General features: G+C 40.2%; 1 long non-coding RNA gene across 3 annotated transcripts in view; it reads left to right on the top strand.

Annotated features, from left to right (window-relative positions):
* The window catches only part of LOC150047198 (uncharacterized), an 86,194-nt gene that overhangs the window by 13,305 nt on the left and 54,060 nt on the right, over positions 1 to 18,829 (top strand). For 2 of the 3 annotated variants that reach the window (XR_016539378.1, XR_016539379.1), the window contains exon 3: positions 12,080 to 12,241. This is a non-coding gene — a long non-coding RNA (uncharacterized LOC150047198). Of the gene's footprint in view, positions 1 to 12,079; positions 12,242 to 16,530; positions 16,722 to 18,829 lie in introns of those variants that run through there. The other variant, XR_016539377.1, reaches the window with a different exon arrangement.

Here is an 18,829-nt window from a genome sequence, read left to right as displayed (position 1 = left end):
CTTGAATAATGACATGAAATTAGTTTGTGAAGAAATAATGTAGTTGGTATGATCACTTGCATTTTCCTAGATAAGCCTGTGCATAAGAGCCTAAGGAATTTTTCAGGCCATCTGGCAAAACTGCCATGGGGCTGGGGGATGGCGGGAGGGGGGGCGGGGGGGAAGAGGCATGCTTGCCTGCAATCCAGCTATGGCCTTTCACTGGTTTCCAGGCAGTGAGTTCCTTTCTCTGGCTCTATTCTGAATCCTCATCCATGTCACACTTCATTTCTGTTTCTCAGGAGAGCACACAGTGGCAGAAGGCAGCTTTGATAAGGCAGCACCTCACTCCAAACATCCCAGGCTAAGACTTGTTCCCAGAGGCCAAGATATAATCACCACAGCTGCCTCCTTACCATCAGAACAATGAGGCATCCCGCCCCTCCCCTGTCTGTAAACACAAGTGGGCTCCCACTCTCCAGCAGCCACATTTCAGGGGGAACCGTGAAGAGTGCTCTTGTTTACCAAGCAGAGGTTAGGGTATTGATGGTGCACGAGTTACAACTCCTCAGTGATGCCAAAGTTTCTGTTTGCTTGTCTTGAACACATGTTTGCAGCACAGCGGAAATTTCCCACCTCTGGGAAATGCACACAGCTTGGCTGAGAGGCCCTGCTAGGGACCACGAGCTGTGCCCAGGGGGAAAGTAGCAGTGAACTTGCATCTCAAGATGGTGCATTTGTGGCAAGTATGGATCTTTCAAGGGAAGGAAAGGGAAGGGGAGGGGAGGGGAGGAAGGAGAGAAAAGGGGAGGGGAGGGAAGAGGAGGGGGAGAGAGGAAATGAGGGAAGAAAGAGGCTGAGGGAAAAATGAGGGAGAGAAACAGACATACACATGGAGAGAGAGAATAATACAGCCTAAAAATTGAAATCCAGCAATATGTCAGGCAGAGAATGAAAAAAAAAATCAGCAACCACCAGAAATAACAAAGACCTTTGATTGGGAAGAAGGCATCTGATATTCAGTGTTCAAAGGGAATTTGATGGATTTTTCTTAGCTCTTCCGTGGGAACACACAAAACTGTGGCAACAACTTCTGTAATCTCCCAAAGCTAATATTGTGCAATGTTCAAACACTTGGTCAATTATTGCTAGGTCCAATTGACTTATTCAGCTGTAAGATAAGAGGCCGGATCTTAGGGGTTTTGGACTGCTTTTCCTGTGAATACTAGCATATTCATTTTCCAACTTTCAAGAGATAAAAGGGGTAGCTTTTCTTCATTTATTTATTTATTTGTACCATTACTGGGGCCTACACTCATGCACCTCACTCTCATTTAGCATTTTCACTCAAGCCTGACACTATCATTTGAACAACACTTCTACTTCTGGGTTTTTAGTGGTTCATTGGAGTTTTAAGTCTTGTAGACTTTCTTGCCCTGGTCCGGGGGCTTGAACTCAGGGTCTAAGCACTGTCCCTGAACCTCTTTGTGCTCAAGGCAATAGCACTCTACCACTTGAACCACCACCCCACCTCTGGATTTTTCTGAGTAGTTTATTGGAAATAAAGCCTGAGCTAGTTTCGAACTGTGATCCTCAGATCTCAGTCTCCTAAGTAGCTAGGATTACAAGTGTGATCCACCAGCATCTGGTGTTCTCCTTCTGATGTAGTTACAGGTGACAGCCACAGGTCATGGTTCCTGTTATTAAAATAGATTCCTATAGTTTCTATCAAATGACAATCTCTTGATTGATACAATGATACATTGAGATAATATACTGATAGAAATAGTAAGAAATTAAAACATTGAATGAGAGATATTACAGAAATGGATAGACCTTGAACGAATTGTGCTGAGGAAAGACAAGTTCAGAGAGACAAAAGAGTGCATGTTTTCTCTCGTATGTGGAAGCTAGACCTAAAATACAACTGGGAATGAATGCTATCACAGCAGGGCTGAGCGTGGCACTGGTAACTCATGCCTGTAATCCTAGATCTGCAGGAAGCTGAGGTTAGAATAAAATGCAGTTTGAATACAGCCAAGAGAGGTAAATCTGTAAACCATTATCTCCAAGTGACCATCAAAAGGCCAGAAGTAGAACTGTGATTCAAGTAGTAGAGTACCAGCTGTGAGTATAAAAGCTGAACAATGCCCAAAGTTCAAGCTCCAGTACTGGCAAAAGGATTTTCCTCTTGGATTTCCATTTTCCTCTTGTTAATTCTATCAAGGGAATGAAAGCTTGTTTGTTTGTTTGTTTGTTTATATTTATTTTTCCAGTCCTGGCTTGAACTCAGGGCCTGAGCACTGTCCTTGGGCTTTCTCAAGGCTAGAGCTCCACCACTTGAGCCACAGCACCACTTTCGGCTTTTTCTATATATGTGGTACTGAGGAATCGAACCCGGGCCTTCATGCATGCTAGGCAAGCATTCAACCACTAGGCCAAACTCCTGCCCCTGAAATGTTTTAAAATACAATGGAAAGAAAGCAAAGCCATGGCAGGTCCTCAGTCCTCCTTCCAGGAGGAGAGAGAGAACTGAGTGGCAGTGCAGGGTGCCCAGGAGGCTGCAGCCTCCAGCACACATGCTTTATATACTTGGTAGCTATGTTTGTATTTGTTGTTGCTGCTGGTGGTGGTAGTGGTAGTGATTGTGGGACTTGAACTCAGGACTTGGGCTCTCACCTGTAATCCTAGCTACTAGGGGGTCTAAGTTAGCACGCTACCACTTTGGGCCACAGTCTATTTTTGATTTTCTGGTGGTGAACTGGAGATGAGAGTCTCATGGATTTTCCTGCCAGGTCTGGCTTTGAACCATGATCCTCAGATCTTACAAACAGCTTCCAACTCCATGCCTGTATTTTGACCTGGGTGTTGAAGATTCTGTGCTTCGGAGTATGTGAGTGCTACTGCATTCCCAGCATCTTAACAAGACTCTTAAGTTTTCTGGTGTTTTTCCTAACACTCCTAATTAATTCATGCCTCATACCTCCCACGTGTGTGTCTAGCACCTGGGAGGGCTTGGGCTTCTGTGAAATGGACAGCCAGCTTCTGGGTGCTGTGATTTCAGAAGGCCCCATGTCCTGTCCTCCCCTATCTCCCCTCTCCCCACTTGCCTAGCCCCTCTCTGCCTTCCCACCTGTCCCTGACTTGGGACATTCCTTTAAGAGATGATAAAAAGCCTTGTGATTTATTCTTAGCAGCATGGCTTGGGAGAGCTCTGTGCCAGAGAGTGGCAAGCTGAGCCACCCAAAGTACTTTTTATGAGGTTTCAAGTTTCTCTTAGCTTGGCCAGCCCCCCAGGCACTCAGAAAATCTTTTCCTGTGCAGCTGCCCAGCTTGCCACTAACTTCTGCCCGTGTAAGCAGACGTGTGAAGCTGCTGACAAAACTCATGGAAAGCAGAAGGGGAATATTACACAGTATGTGAAGGTGGTTGAAGGCATAATCTTTTTTTTTCATATATTTTTATTGTAATTAATAGAAGGGTTACATGATATTTGCCAGATAGAAGGTGCATTAATTCCCATACATTGATACCCTTTCACATGTCTAATCTTTAAATCTTTGCTCAGAGAATCACTGGCACAGCAGCTCAGGTCCCCTGGGTTAAGCCTTCTGCTGGCTTGACCTGGCTCCCTTTTGCTACAGTGCAGTGGTACAGACACAGCACTGAAGAAAATGAAGACTTCATACCAGTTTTAGAACTGTTCGAGAAAAGTGAAGATCTTTATAAAATGCCTTTAGAGAGCCTTACAAATCCTCAGTAACACAGAACACAAGTTTGGAATGTGGTTTTTGTTTTAGTGATTCATTCATTCATTCTGTCTGTCTACTTAGAGATAGAGCTGGGGTTTGGACTTGGTCTCATACTCTCAGTGACTTTCTCACTCAACTCTGGTGCTTTTCCATTTGAGCCACAGCTCCACTTCCACTGGTTTGGAACTTGCATTGAATTATCCACTCCCTGAATCTTTGATGTGTGAAGCAACTGAACTGTTGTCATTGAACATGTTGTGACTTTTCCTTGATGCTGGCTGGACAGTTATCCTCCTTTTAAGTTCTTTGGAAGAATTTCTAAAGGATTGTAATTTATGCTTTAAATGCTTGGTACTGAGTTGTCTGTCTTATGTTTTTGATAACTGATCTTGGATATAAATGTTACTAGGCATTGTCTGATGCTTCTGTGCTGTTACGTAATTTTACTTACTTTGGTTCTCTTGTATCTTGGCTGGGATAGTTAACAGTTTACTAATGATTTCAGAACATCAATTCTTAGTTGTGTTCATCTTTTTGCTGTTTATCTATTCTCAATTTTGTTTCTGTTCTGAACTTCAGTACTTTGTTTCTTCTGCCACACTTTTTAATTTGTTCTTTTCTAGGTTTTAGAGGCAAATATATGTTTGATATCCTTGTGTGCTTAATGTAGGCTTTTATAATTATAAAGTGCTCCCAGAGGGGGGGAATACACAATAAAATGCCTTTGCTGAATGTCTTTAATTTTGTGAGGTTCTATTTGTGTTTGTCTGAGGTTCTTATGAAGTGTTCTTACGGTTTCTTCTTTGAGTTATTAGCCATCACGGCGTAAATTCTTTAATTTTGACACATTTGTGAGTCTTTAAAGATTCTTTCTGCTGTTTATTCCTATATTTATACTTTTTATGGTTGGAAAATATATGGGGTGTAATTTGAATTTTATTGAAGTTGTTAAAACTTGAGCCACAATTTCACTTGCGGCTTTTTGGTAGCTAACTGGAGATAAGCATTCCCCTTTCCCTTGCTGGCTTTGAACCATGGTCCTCAGCTCTCAGCTTTTAGAGGATTACAAGTGTGAGCCACTGGCACCCAGAGACTGTCTGTGTGAGCAGGGTATTATAGTATCTCTCTCTCTGTCTCTCTGTCTTTCTCATCCTCCCCTTTCTACCTTCCTTCATCTTTTCTCCCTATCTTCTCCATCTCCCCTTTTCTCCTACTGGGGCATCCATAATTCACTTTCCTTGTGATACTCACTGGTCCTATTTGTTTTTCCCCTCTCCTTTAAAAAAAAAACAATCTTTTGCTCCTTTAAGTGACTAATTTCAAAATAATGCTATTTTAGTTTGCTGTTTCATCTACATAATCAACTCTGAGGTTTTCGATTGTAATTGAGATCTTCAACTACAAGTTAGGATATGCCTGTTTTTGCTTTTTGTGCCAGTCCTGGGGCTTGAATTCAGCCCTAGGCATTATCCCTGAACTTTCTTGCTCTATTCCAGTGCTCTTCCACCTAAACCACAAGTCCACTTTTTGAGGGGCAGATAATTGGAGATAACAGCTTCACCAACATCCTTGCTTGGGCTGGGCTTTGAACTGTGACCTTCAGATCTCAGCCTTCTGGATAACTAAGATTACAGGTGTGAGCCACTGGCACATGCGGTATGATTTTTAATGGTTTCCATGTTATCATTAGACTCCTTTTGTTCATACATCAGTTTCCTGCCTTCTTTTAGAGGTCTGTCTGTATTCTTCAGCATTTTACTGAGTTCCAAGATAAAACATCATTTTCAACATATGCAATATATGAATCTTCTCTATAGTTGGTTACTGATAGCTTTTGCTTGCATTATTTTCTTTTCCTGATTATTCCCTTTTAGCTTTGGGTTGGTCTCCCATGCGTTTGAGAGAGCAAATAACTATATTTATACACGGCTTTGAGGATGAGGACTTTGTCCTGTTGGTTTTCCACGCAGATGCCTGTCCTGTCTTGGTCACTTCTCCCACGTGGCTGCAGGTTGGATCCACGGAGGAGTCTGGAGATAAGAGTTTGATAGGGGGGGCATCTGTGACAATTTCTCCCTCCCTCCCACCCCCTCCCCTGGGGAAAGGTCCCAGATCTGCACTGGGGTGCTGCTTGGGCTCAGGGCTTCCAGGGCTGGGCGGGCAAGGCCAATCCCGCAGTGTGGATGGGGCTGAACTGTCCTCATCGCGCAGCCCCAGGCACCCATCGGCCTGGATGGCCTCTTGGGAACACAGGGCCCAGCGTCTCCAGGTGGGATCCGGAGATGTCTACTCTGCCTCCACTCACAGCCGAGCGGGGGAAGCTCATGCCGTGGCCGCTTTGGGGTCCATGGCTAGGGACACATTGTTCAGGCCTGTCACCCGGCCGCGGGCAGATGCCCTCCTTCCAAATCCCTTGTCTCCTGGGCCCAGTGGACGGCGAGGGGAGCCCGAGCCCTGGTCCAGCATCAGCATGTGTCTTCTCCCCGGAAATCCAGATGAGTCTTCAGAACTCCAACAAAGGCAGAGTTCAGGGCTCTGTTGTGTTCTCTGGTTGCTATGGGGTGCTACAAATGGATTCCCTACTTGCCCGCTTGCCAATATCACTCCTGTAAGTGATTTTAGATCACTTCTATATATTGAATTTATAATATTTGAATAATCCTCCTCCTTCTCCTCCTCGTCCTCCTCCTCCTCTTCCTCCTTTTCTTCTTCTGTGCCAATCCTGAGCTTGCACTGGATACTGTCCCTGAGCTTTTTTTTCTTAACTGGGCTGGCTTTAGACCATGATCCTCAGATCCCAGCTTCCTAAGCAGCCAGGATGACACGCATGAACCCTGGCACAGGGCTTGGATACTGCAGTCCCCTCCCGCTACTTCTTAGTTTCTGGTTGTATGTCCAGAAGTCTCCTGAGTCACATTGTAATTATATTATTTTCACTTTCCTGATATCCCAACCCACCCCCGAACTGTTAACTCTTTAAGTGTACAAAGATGTCAGCTTCCTTGTTTCCCCTCAATTGTTTGTACTCCCTTGAGACCTCGTTTATGTATTATTTTATGATGTGAACAAAGACAAGTTTTTAAAGAAATAATTTGAATTATTAGACAAGTGATTGTGTGTGTGTGTGTGTGTGTGTGTGTGTGTGTGCCTATCACATAACCGCTTTAAATAACCTCAACGTATCGGGAATACATTTTAAAACGATTGTGGAAAACTATGTGATATCAGGAAATGACTCAAATTGCTTAATACTAGGAGAAGTTTATAATAAGTTTTTTTTAACAGTTGGAATCTCAGCTCTGGATTCACTATATTGAATTTTAAAGGGTATTAGTTTGTCTTTCATATGAAAAATCGGAGCAGGAAGTTCTTTAAGTAGAATTCCCAGACAGTAAAGTAAAAAAAAAAAAAAGTACCTTCTAGGCTGTTTTCATGTAGCTTATCTATTGTTTATTACTCGCAATTACTTTTAGTTATTGCTAGTGATGTTATATTTACTTTCTCCAGATTCTGAGAACTTGCTGGTGTTCTTTCCACATTAATCACACAATAATGGGATTATCAGAAGTATGCGTACCTTTCTCTACCAACCACAAACTCATAAACTATATAGATTGCATTTTATTACCGTTCCTAAGACAGCTGAGTTCAAAAAGAAGCAAGAAGAAGCTGCAGGAGAAGGAGAAAGAGGAAGAAGAGGAGGAAGAAGAAGAGGAGAAAACAAATTTCAGTTGTTCAGTGAAAATAAAAGAATTTTATCTTTTTTTTTTTTGCAAGTAGAGGGAAGTTTATTGGGGTACACTCCCGAACAGTATTTTATATTTTAAAACTAAAAATGTTAATAGAAGTATGTATTTATAGAGGAGGAAAGTTCAGCAAGCTATGTATTTAGAAGTTCTTCAAATAATGCAGAAAATCTTCTGCATGTCTGCAAATGATCATGGCTAAATGCCACATCACATCACTGACACTTTTACAGCCCTGATGTGGGCCTGTTCATTTTTAGTGGCTTAGATTCTATTAACTACCATGACATGGTAGAGCTTGAATCTGAGCTTTGCTGATGTCCAGCCATTTCGGTGCATGCTGGGATGTGAGCCTTGTGCCTAAAGCATGGCTGTTCTCTGGTATACATGGAAACTTTGCTTCAGCTTCCACACCCTTCCATGCCAGAGCTTAATGCCTCATGTTGTCTCCCTATCAAGAGGAAGTGTTTGTGATCATTCTGAGATCCTTTCAAAATTCTTCTGCTTCCTCTCAGGAGCTACTTAGATTTTTGTCATATGCATGTCAGTCAAGGCACAGCTAATGATGAAAGCTAATGGTGATATACTTGCTAGCTCTATTAGCCAGGAGGTACTTTTGTTTGCAGCTCCGAGTTTTGTTCCTAGGGAATTGTGTGGCATGTGATGGATTTTATTGTGTTTCATGTTTCAGAAGATGAAGAATTTCCAGGTTTTATGTACTCCTTTTCTTTTCTATGTGATTTTTAAAAACATTCCTCAGAGCTATGGTTGTTATGTTGACATCAGTAGTCAAATTCTATGCTTTCCTAAGAGAAAGCCACTTGATTGGTTACCCATTGTCTCAACTTTCTACTCAAATGAATAGATTAGAAGAATGAGTATTATGCTACCATCAGTTTTTCTATATAATAGATTCCTCATAAGGGGCTATAATGTGAAATAGTTTACTATTGCACTGATGCTATCATGGTGTCCAAGGTGAGATTGCAGTGGCTAATACATGGGTTTGTAAAACTGTTTAAAAAGTGATGTTTCATTTTAGGTGACTGACTGGTTACAATACACCTGACTCTTGATTGGCAGACATCCAGGCCAGTTAAGCTAGAATGTTCCATCTGGGAATCAGTGTCTGCTCTCCACTACTGGCTACAGTTCAGCTCTGAAGTCCAGTGATTGTTAGGACATGGGTCAAGCAGATGAGGACTAAAAAGGAATCTCAGCCAGTAAAGCTTTGGCCAGCACTTTCACTTGCTACTTGGACTTGATTTCTTTGTCTTTGCAGTCAAACACTTCAAAATTACATGTGGCGTGGGGGATGACCCTGCGGGAGCATGAGAGAAAAGGGAACCAATCACCACATTCTGCAGGTCATGACTGGCCCTCAACCAATCATTATACTCTCCGCAGAACCTGAGCATCCTTGACCAATCACCACACACTCTGCAGCACATGACCATCCCTCAACCAATCAGATTAGGAGCACCCCCTAACAAGAAGATAGAAGAGATCTTATATAGAGAGGCCTGGGATAGAGCCAGGAGACCTCGGCTTGTGGATTCCCTCCTGGGAAGGAGGCTAAGGAGACTATTTTGCTTTTTTCCTTTCAAATAAGGGGTTCACCAGTATTTCACACATGCTTTTGTAGGAATTTAATCAGTGTGAGCGCTCACTTCCCATGTGCCCAATACCTATTACCATTCAAGAGCTTTTGGCAGATTTTATTTGGCTATCATGACTCAAAGATACAATGAAATTTCAGTAAATAGATATGATCCTGTATGTGCTTATATATATGTTGCCTTGTAGGTATAACATGCACATAAAATATATGAACCCTTTGTTCTTTATCTGATTTTCTTTACCATGATTAACTTACAAGCATCACAATTGTATTCTTTATGAGTGATATTGTCTATATGAGCTATGTTTCTTGAGTTATTCATCTGTAGTAGGGCATCTAGGTTATTGCCAAGGCTTTGCTATTTTGAGCTGTGCTAGAGTGAATACCAGTGTGTAAATGCCTCTATTTATCCAGACTTACAATCCTTCAGATGTAAGTGTAAGGGTGCTGTCACTAGATGTATGATATTTTTATTCCTGGGTTTTGAGAAACTTCCATACTTATTTCCACAGTGGTGGCACTAGTTCACATTTCCACTGACAGTGCATTAAGATCCCTTCTTTCTCATCAGCATTTATTGTGTTCTGATAAATTGAGACGGGATCTTAATGTTGTTTCTATGTGCATTTTCTTTATGGCCAGAAAATGTCAGCATTTCTTCATGTATTTTTTTTAATCTATTTGTACTATTTTCCAGATTTGTATGTTCAGTTTCCTTGCACAAATGGAGCTGGTGATTCTCTGGGAGACTAGTTTTAGAGCCTTTTGTGTATTCCTTGTCAGATGTGTCGCTGGCATAGTTTTTCTACCATTCTGTTGATTGTTTTTTTCACACTGTTTACTACTTCCTTTGCTGTGCAGAATCTTTTTAGTTCAATGCAATCCTATATATCCATCATTGCTCTTATCTGCTCAGCTATTCAGAAAATTACCATCAATGGCACTATGTTCTAGTGTGTTCCCTATTCTTTCCTGTAGTAGTTTCACAGTTTTAGGCTTTATATTAAGAGACATGACTGAACCATTATCCACACTGAATTGTTTTTAGAATGGAGCGAGAAACTAGAATCTAGTTTCTGTCTTCTGCATGTGAATATCCAGCTTTTCTATCACCATTTAAAGGCTGCTTTTTAACATTTAAGACATGGGGCGGGCACTGGTGGTTCACACCTGTAATCCTAGCTACTCAGGAGGCTGAGATATGAGAACCATGATTGAAAGCCAGCCTGAGCACAGAAGTCTGTGAAACTCTTATCTCCAATTAACCACCAGAAAACAGGAAGTGGAGCGGTGGCTCAATGTGGTAGAGTTGAAGAGCTCAGGACTGCGCCAAGACTCCACAACCAAGCAGAAAAGCAAAACAAAGCAAAACAAAAAAGACATGGGGAAAATAATGTTATATCGCCCTCAAAATATTTGTAGTTCCTCTTTTCCAGTAAATAATTGTGAAATCCTTATAGAAGAGACATTCTTCAAAACTTATTTTGAGGAACATGAAGATATCTTTGCATTGTTCCAATATGCTTGTATTTATCTGCTCATCTTAATTATAGTGTGACATGTGCTCAAATATATTTATCTTTCAAGGTTGTTAAAGAGTTCCAGTGGCAGGATTATAGTCAGTATTTTCCTAGGGATACACCTATAGGTATGTGGCTATTATTAGCATCCTGATTACTAATCTAAACCCTAGATTGGGTCATATGTTTACTTACTGGGTCTATTATGCTCCCCAGTCCAGGAAATGTGTCGGGGAATCATATGAGCAACATGCTGAGCACAGGCCTTTCATCTGGCTTTCATGGAGGCGCTTAATCAAAGCTATGAATCCTAATATATAAATCACTATTAAGGTATAGTGCTTTTTCCCCTCCAAGGGTATTTGCACTTCAATATTTAATAAAAGGATTATGAGGCCAGTGATTGAAGAACCAGTCTATAAAGTAAGGCCTTCATGCAGAGCTCCAAACAGTAGGTTAGATTTTATAGGCTAGCAGGAGGCCTCGTATGGGTTTCAGATTGGTCCATGGGAATTTATGCTCCTCTGGGCATACAGATAAGTACATGGTAATGCTGAGGGCTTCTTGCACTGGCCTTAGTCTAGGATTGGGTAGTTTCCATGCACTTTTCTGTCACACAGCTATTTCTGGCTCTAATATATCAGTCTTCAGCCTCGCCCCACACTCAGATTATCTTTGGGGAGCATAAAAATCATGCCAAGGAGCCAAAAGTTTGGCCTAGTGGTACAGTGCTTGCTTAGCATGCACAAAGCCCGGGGTTCTATTTCTTGGTACCACATACATAGAAAAAAGCTGGAAGTGGTGCTGTGGCTCAAGTCGTAGAACTCTAGTCTTGAAAAAGCCCAAAGACAGTGCTGAGGCCCTGAGTTCAAGCCTCTGGACTGGCAATAAAAAAAAATCATGCCAAAGAAAACTCCCATAAGCAGATTTTATGTGCTTGTTAATAACCTTTAATATGATAGGCCAGTAATGAAAAATGAAAATCTCTCTCTCCCTCTCTTTTTTTGTGCAGTATAGGGGGGCTTGCCTCTTTTGCTCTAGATTAGCTATTTCATTCAAAGTTGGCACTTTACCACTTGAGCCAAAACTTTCCGTCTTTTACTGGATAACTAGGGACAAGAGTGTCACAGAATCTTCTGTAGTTGACTATACTTCAGACCAAGGATCTCCAGATCTCAGGCTCCTGAATAGCTAGGATTACAGGTGTGAGCCAGGGATGCCTGTGTGAGAAAATTATTTGTCTCAGCCAATTCTTTATTTGTCTTGATAATGAGAGGTAGGCAAAGCACAGTATTCAGCAGTGCAAATCAATCTCTTTTAGACTTACAATAACAAGCAAATGAATTAATGGTAATTAGGCAAGCACTAATATATCCATAAAACAAATTGTTTGGCAAAAGCCTTTGGTGAGCTAACAGGGGCCTGTGTATGATTGATGGAGAATTTCTGTTTTGCTTTCAGTGTCCAGCTGATAACCTGCTCCAGCTGGAACCTTAACTCTGAGAAGGCAATTGATATCACTGCTTCAGAACAAAGCTGACCACTCAGTAAACAATACCAGCTGTTTCCAGACTACGTGCTACATTCTCACGAGCCTTTTGCATGAAACACTGAAGCTAGAAGGTACTTGGTCAGACATGATGAATAGTATTGTGCATTATCTCAGAATGAAACACAGATTGAGATAAAATACTGATTTGATCTCCACTGTTTGTACCACTTACAGAAAACTGGCATTTAAAATAAACTCTAGTATGGTTTGATACACATAAGCTTTAAGTTTAATATAATTTTAACTTATCATCACTATTTTCTCTCATAAAAATGTGAAAAGGAAAAATATTCACATGCATATACAAATAATCTCTATAAATATATAAGTATACATTATTATTTTTTAATCTTGTTCATACAGGAGGGTTTGTACTCCGGGCCTCTGGGCTATCCCCTAGCCTTTATGCTTAATGTTGGTGCTCTACTACTTGAGCCACATCTCCGCATCTGGTTTTTGCTGGTTAAATGGAGATAAGAGTCTTCTGGATTTTCCTTCCTGGGCTGGCTTTGAACTTTAATCTTCAGATCTCAGCCTTCTGGTTAGCCAGGATTAGAGGTGTGAGCCACTGATACCTAGGTATACATTGCATATAAAATTATATATTTATACGTTTATATAATACATAATATAAATCTATATTATATAAATAGGATATAAGTAACATGAGTATATGCACATATATAAATCATAAAAGACATTCACATTAAAATGTAACTTAGTCACATGGATAATGCAATTTCTACCCATTGCCATTTGGTATTTATCAGGATTAAATCTGTGCTTTATGATAGAAGCATTATTTAGTCAGGTGACTGAATTCCTGTAGGCATAGGCTATCTGTTATATTGTCCTCTCTGAAAGTGGTTCTGACAGAATGTTTTCAGAAGTCTATAACTGCTAAAATGCTCAAAGCTTCTGGGTAATCTCGCATCTGTGTGGCTTCATCTGCAAATCAAAGTACATCCCATTTAAATAGTACCAGTGATCACTGCAGTTGCCATGATTGCAAAACATGTACCTTTTGGTTTTGCAATCACACCTAATTCAGAAAAATAATTTTTAATTTTTTTCTAGTCCTGGGGCTTCAACTCCAGACCTGGCACTGTCCCTGGGCTCCTCTTGCTCAAAGATAGCACACTACCAATTGAGCCACAGCACCACTTCCAACTTTTTCTGTGATTAATCAGAGATGAGTTTCACAGGCTTTTATGCCTCGCCTGGCTTTGAATTGTGATTCTCAGATCTCAGCCTTCTGAGTAGCTAGGATTACAGGTGTCTGGCCTCAGAAAAATGATGGAAAAACATCTTTCGAAAATACAGCACACCTCTATGCAAAATTATAAGCATTGCTTGAGTATGCTTACAAAAATACATAAGTATATACATGTTCAAATGAAAAGACTCTATAAAGTGACCAAACAAATGGTTGGATTATGAGCTTCTGAAAAGTTTCCATTTTTATATTCTTCTTAAACAATTTTCATTCTAAATAAAGGCAGAAAGGAAAAATATTTTAAAAAAAACACAAAGTATGAGAGTGTTTGGTAATTGTTAAATACTATATTTTGCTTGAAAATATTTATGAAGTAGACTGGTAACCAAATAGCATCTTGAAAACCATTCAATTAAAAATTGTTTTTGTGTGTATTACATATATATATATATATATTTTATGTGTGTGTGTGTGTGTGTGTGTGTGTGTGTGTGTGTATTAGTATAAGCTAGGTACTGGTGGGTCATGTCTGCAATCTGATATCCAGAGGATCATTGTTTGAAGTTAGCCCAGACAGAAAAGTTTACAAGACTCTATCTCTAAAATTTAACCAGTGAAAAGCTAGGCTGGAGATATGATCAACTGGTAGAATACCACCTGAGCAAACATGCGTAGCATTTGCAAGATATGGGGGTCAAGTCCTTAACCTTGTTGTATCTTTTCATGTAGGCAGATGAGTTGTGCGTTTGTCCTTCAGTATTTCAACTGAGTTGTAATGCCATGCCATGCCTGGAAGGAGAGGAGGGCACAGATTCATAAGACCTCAGGCTTTTTGCTGCCCAGTGAATTGGAATTTGTGGAGCTTTGTTGAACTTGTCTGGAATCTAGGAGGCTTCTTCTCTCCCAGGTCTTGTGAATATTGGACATGGAAACAGATATTTTGTCAACTGGTTTATATGCCAGCACAGTGGGTTTTCTTTTTTCTTTGTTTGGAAAGAAAATATTTCAATCCATCTCCAATAAATCCCTGAATTTCCAGTGATTCCCTGAAGGTGTTGACAATGAGATTGTCAATGACACATATAATTTAGCAAAATTAATGGGACACTAGTGGCTCAAACCTGTAATCTAACTACTCGGGAGGCTGAGATCTGAGGATCGATGTTTGAAGTTAGCCCTGGCAGGAAAATCTACGAGACACTTATTTCTAATTAACTACCAGAAAACTGGAAGTGGAGCTGTGGGTCCAGTGGTAGAGCAAAATTGCTCAGGAACAGTGCCTTGATCCCAAGTTCAAGCCCCATGACTATCAACAGAAAAACAAACAAACAAAAAAAAACAAAGAAAAAAAATCCCACAAACTTTGCTTTGTATTTTCTGTAACTTTAGTCCATGCTCTCTGTGAGTATCTTACAGATCCTCACCATTTGAGGTATGAGGAACACCAGATCCTCTGTTGAATCCAGAAAGTTTTCACGCAGAATGTCCCCAGAGTTCTTCATCTAGGTCTGGGGTAACAGTCAAGTATGCAAGAAAAATAGCTAGAGCTAACTGAAGATTTGGCATTTGTCCTTGGAAAAAATTCATCTTGAGTTTGCTGAAAGGTCTAGGAACCTCAGGAAACCTCTGAGTGACCCTTCCTCCAGTGTGGTGGTTTCTGGTGATATCTGAACCGAAGAATGTTTTCTGAAGGGTTTGGATTTCATTTGGAAAGCCATAGCTAATTCTAGGTGGTGCCTAATGAATAAAAACGTTGGTCTTCCTTGATCTTCATAAATGAAATGCTGTACATAAAAATTCATGACTTTTACTTCAGAGTAAAACTACACCTCTTAATTAGTCATTTAAATGCCCAATGTAAATATTTTAATGTATTCTTTGTCATTCAATCATCACTTTAAGACAAGCCATACATTTTGTGCACTTTTTGAAGTTGGAAACTATTTATGTGAAGTGTAGCTAATTATTATAACATAGCTATTTTATTTGTAACACGATTTTACACTCTAAAATCGTTTTAATTTATTGTGAAAACCAAGACAAAACTGAGAACAGCAAGTTGGGTCTTTGTGTGGTCAGGGAAAGTACCTCTGAAATAAAAGTGACTTTTGGGAGACCTGCAGGCCCCAACTCTGTTTTCTTCTCTGTGGCAGTTCTCATCAAGTGGGAAAAATGAGTTAGTGGGAATCAGATTTACCTTATTTGTGAAAGATATAAAAATATTATCCATTCAGATTCAATGGTTCGTAAGTGGAATCCTAACCACTCAGGAGACTGAGAACTGAAAGATCATGGATCCAGGCAGAAAGTTTACTAACTCACTCTCCAGTTAACCAGTAAACAGCAGGTCTGGAGGCCTGGCTCAGAGGATAGTGTGTCAGACAAGTATGGTCAAAGACCTGAGTTCAAATCTCAGTGCTGCAATAAAATAATAAGTACATGGAAAGTATATATGTAAACAAGTAGTTAAGAAACAATAAATAAATAAATAAATGACATTTAGAGCTGATTTTCTGTATTATATAATAAAATGGTTAAGAAAGAGGAAACAGAATGCAATTCATTTGCTCTCTTTTTAGATTTCTTGATCATGACCATTCTAACTGGAGTGAGGTGGAATCTCAAAGTTGTTTTGATTTGCATTTCTTTTATGGCCAGTGTTGTGGAGCATTTCTTCATGTCTATAGTTAGATTTTCTTTTAGGACCCGGGAGCACTTTGTGAACAAGCAGAAGTCAGTATCACAGTTAGACAGGTGGCATGGATAAATAGACCCAAGCCTTCCTCGTCTGTACTATATGCGCTTTTGCTTTTTTAATGGTGCTGGTCCTAGGGCTTGAAATTAGGGTCTTTGAGATTTTGTGCTCAAGGCTATTGCTATCCCACTCGAGCCACAGCTCCACTTTCTGCTTTTTTTTAGGTGTCTAAGTGGAGATAAGAGTCTCATGGACTTTCCTGCCTGCGCTGCTTTTGAACTTTGATCCTTAGATCTCTTGAATAGCTATAACAAGCAGGAGCCACCCGACCTAGACAGGCTTTTATTTTTATTTTTTTCTTATCAAAGACAACAGAAAGAAAACTGTCTTGTAAACGCTTGGGCAAGAGACTCCATTTTCATCCTTTTTTACTTTTTTACTTTTTGAAGACAGTCTTTAATCTAGACAAAGCAGGCCTTGATCTCAAGATCTTCCTACTTCTACCTTCGGAGTGCTGGGATTACAGATATACTCACCATATAGATGTACACACCGTGCCCAACAGGAAAAAAGCCCTTTTATTTTTCAAATAAAAAGCAGGTCTTTACAGAAGCTGATGGTGAATCAGGTAATCTTGGAGCATATGAGTGTTGCACTGAGCCTCTGGAAGCCGTGGGTGCTGCACCATATTTTTAATTTGATGGCTATTGACTGTGAACAAATCTCTCCTGAAGACCACCTCAGAAGACTGGTAAAGCCTTTATGGGGAAAGACTTGGTGTGACAATCTCAATTAAAAAATAATAGCTTAGAAAATCAGTCCTCTTTGATTCCATTTCATTTTCTTTTCTTTATTTTTTGGTTATTCATGAGGTTTAAACTCTGGGCCTGGGTGCTGTCCCTGAGCTCTTCAGCTCAAAACCAGTGCTCTACGATTTCAGATACAGAGTCACTTCTGGTTTTATGGTGGTTAATTTTAGATAAGAGTCTCACAGACTTTTGTGCCGGGGCTGGCTTTGAACCGAGGTCCTCAGATCTCAGCCTCCTGAGTAGCTAGGATTACAGATGTGAGCCACCGATGCCAGGCTCATTTTATTTTTTTGACTGTTTTGGTACTGAGTATTGAATTCAGGACCTCTAATTCTCTGTTGGCTTTTCCACTCAAGGCCAGTGCCCAACCATGTGAACCACACTTCCTAATTTTACTTTTTATTGATGCTTATACTGCAAGCATCTAACTCTCTCCCATCAACACATTGGCTTTTGAGTTCCCTGGTTTCTACTTTCTACTCCATAATCTCTTAAAAGAACCAATTCAGATCATTTAGTATTAAAACCCTATTTCCTATTTAATTTTCATAATTGCTATAACAAGATTTTCATACAACAGGGTCACTGATTAGCTGTATGCATCCTCATTTATATTTTATTTATTCATACAACATTTTTGAAAAATTCATTTTGTTCATTTTCTATTAAATGTTCCATTTGTAAGAAGCCTCTTCAAAGTTGTCTTGTTTTGTAGAGTGTAAGTCATTTGTGTTTTATAATATTCTGTGTTGTTTTGCTAAGGGACAATATTTCTGATGAAATCCTCTTATTGCAAAGTTTTGGCCAGTGACAGGAATGAAGAGGTTTTTCTGAGGAAAGCATTAGAGGTGGATGATATACAATGGAATAGTGTATAGAAAGCAGACAGGCCCTTTCAGCTTGTTTTTGATGATAAAGCTAGCTAAACTCAACAAAGCACAGATTAGACCTGTCAAAATGCCAAAGTCAGTGACATTATCATTATGTCCAGTTGTAGCCACTATCAAAAGTCATTTCCTTAAAAAAAAAATAAATGAAACCCTGTGGCCAATAGGTTATTGTCAAACTTTTCAAAAAATTTTAAAATTATTTCATGCAGGTAAGTTCACATCTTAATCGCTATTTTAATATTTTATTAGCTTTATCTTTCCTCCTTCCCTTTCTCTCTACCTTCCTTCTTGCTTGTGTGTGTGTGTGTGTGTGTGTGTGTGTGTGTGTGTGTGCAAGTACTAGGGCTTGAACTCACAGCCTGAATGCCGTCCCTTTGTCTTTTCACTTGAGAATCGCCTCTACCACTTGAGCCACACCATTGCTTCTGGCTTTTGGTGGTTAATTGGACGTAAGTCTCACAGATCTTTCTGCTTTGACCTTGATCCTCAGATTTCAGCCTCCTGTAGGATTTCAGGCATGAGCCACATTCTTAAGGTAGTTGTACAAAGGGGTCTCAGCTCAACGTTTCAACTCATGAGTACAATACCATCATCACTGTGGTGCTTTCTTTCCCATTTTGAGTACAACAAATAGGAAATCAAGGGCACCACGAGGTTGCAATCTCTAGAGTTTTTATTTAGGCAGAACACAGAGCCAGGCATCACAAGGTCAGGACTTACAGCAGATAGTGTTCTGAGATTCTTGGCACAGGACGCAATGCCTGGCGGACGCTGTATTTATGGCTGGCCTTACAGTAAGTTTCTTATCCAGTTCTTGGAACCAAAGAAAGTTTTGAGAAAAGTAAATTAAGGACTTGATTCTGCTTTGTTTCCGTTTGTTTCCTCTGTCCCAGAGTGCTTGGTGATATAAGAGCTGATGAAGGATATAGTGTGTTGGGGTCAGTTGAGAAAAATACAGGGTCTGGAGGGTTTTATACATTTTCCTGTTTAATTACTATAGCAATGTCTGGAGGCAGGCTCGTTAATGTCATCAAAGTTGAAATAACCAA

The sequence above is a fragment of the Megascapheus bottae genome, chromosome 23 (assembly GCF_031878675.1).
Source record: "Megascapheus bottae isolate mThoBot1 chromosome 23, mThoBot2.hap1, whole genome shotgun sequence".
Classification (NCBI taxonomy): domain Eukaryota; kingdom Metazoa; phylum Chordata; class Mammalia; order Rodentia; family Geomyidae; genus Megascapheus; species Megascapheus bottae.
The sequence above is the reverse complement of the archived record's forward strand: the minus strand, read 5'-3'. Positions and strand labels throughout refer to the sequence as shown.